The sequence below is a fragment of the Suricata suricatta genome, chromosome 1 (assembly GCF_006229205.1).
Source record: "Suricata suricatta isolate VVHF042 chromosome 1, meerkat_22Aug2017_6uvM2_HiC, whole genome shotgun sequence".
NCBI classification, from domain to species: Eukaryota; Metazoa; Chordata; class Mammalia; order Carnivora; family Herpestidae; genus Suricata; species Suricata suricatta.
In genome coordinates, this window is record NC_043700.1 from 149173645 (window position 1) to 149175397 (window position 1753).

The 1753-nt window shown below is 47.9% G+C and overlaps 1 pseudogene; it reads left to right on the forward strand.

The window, feature by feature from the left end:
* Positions 1–628: 628 nt before the first annotated feature.
* Positions 629–1062, forward strand: LOC115285467 (annotated as a pseudogene).
* The last annotated feature ends 691 nt before the right edge of the window (positions 1063–1753 follow it).

Genomic DNA, 1753 nt, shown 5'->3' on the forward strand with positions numbered 1-1753 from the left:
CCAAAACATGGAAGGAGCCGAAATGTCCATCACCTGACGAATGGATCAAGAAGATGTGGTATATATTCACGATGGAGTACTACATGGCAATGAGAGGGAATGACATATGGCCCCTTGCAGGAAAGTGGATGGACCTTGAGGGTGTCATGCTGAGTGAAGTAAGCCAGGCAGAGAAGGACAGAAACCATATGTTTGCACTCATAGGTCTAGCAGGAAAACAAGAGAGACCTAATAGAGAACCAGGGGGAGCGGAGGAGGGAGAGAGAGTTGGGGAGAGAGAGGGATGCAAAACTTGAGAGACTATTGAATGCTGATAATGAACTGAGGGTTGAAGGGGAAGGGGGAGGGGGGAAAAGAGGTGGTGGTGATGGAGGAGGGCACTTAAGGGGAAGAGCACTGGGTGTTGTATGGAAAACAATTTGACAATAAAATATTATGGGAATAAATAAATAAATAAATAAATAAAAACTTGAACCAGGCTTTTTCCTGTGCTGTGGCTCGCACTTTGGAACTGGAAGCCAAGACTGTTCTGGCGCCGGCGACCTTTGCGGCGATGGCTGAGGCTCTCGGAGGAGGGGCGGAGTTCGGTCTGGAGGAAGGGCTTCCGGTCAGCCCAGGTTTTATCATAATGAATGTATCCAGTGTAGCCAATATATCGCCCAATGAAAATCCAAAGAGGACCAAGGATTAAATGGGCACGATGAGAAGGAAAACCCATTTGCAGAGTACATGTGGATGGAGAATGAAGAAGATTTCAACAGACAGGTGGAGGAGGAGCTGCAGGAGTAAGATTTCTTAGACCGCTGTTTCCAGGAGATGCTGGATGAAGAAGACCAGGACTGGTTTATCCCCTCCCGAGACCTGCCTCCGACCATGGGACAGTTGCAGCAGCAGTTAAATGGACTGTCAGTCAGCAACGGCCACGATTCTGAAGATATTTTGAGCAAAAGTAAGCTGAACCCAGATGCCAAGGAATTTATTCCGGGAGTGAAGTACTGAACTGACAGAAAGCTTTGAGGAGAACTTGTATGTCCCCACATCTGGGGACAGTGCTGCACAACGAGGCGGAGCTGAAGAGGGGGGTGGGGTGGGCAAGGGGTACTCAGTGGGGAGGGGGACAGTGGTTTAACTTGACACTGTGAGTGGAGTAACTAATGTGCTCAGTCTTACACTGCAAGCCTCCGAGTCTCTGAATATTTCTCTTTTGTTCTATTGACTTTGGTTTGGAGCGGTTTCCTATTATTATTATTATTATTATTATTATTATTATTATTATTAGCTTTTTGAGTTAAGGAAATTGCAATCTTTTTTCCCCTTTATCAGGAATGTTCTGCTGTGTGTGTTTAAACAAAACCAAGAAAATCGGGGTCTGCGAGAACGCCCTGCTCACCCTGCTGCATGCTTACCAAGGGCAGTGAATACCTGGAGAACTACTTATGGAGTCTTTTAAGCTGGAAGAGAAGAGGGACGAGTGGAAGAAGCAGGGGTTGCAAATCAGAGTTGGCAGCCCAGCTCCCCTGGCCCCCGGGGCTTTTCCTGCCATGAACCAGGTTACCGAGGCCCGCCAAGCCCATGTCTCCTTGCCTGGAGCCCCATTCAAGAAAACACAGACTTAAAGTGCTGGTTTATGGTAACACTTCTGATGGCTAACGGAGGTTGTTTCCTCCTCTCCCAGCAGAAGAGGGCTGTGACAGTGACTGTCACTTGGGTCACTCAGTCACTGCTGGTCTATTTTTAAGCCTCTGCTTAGAGC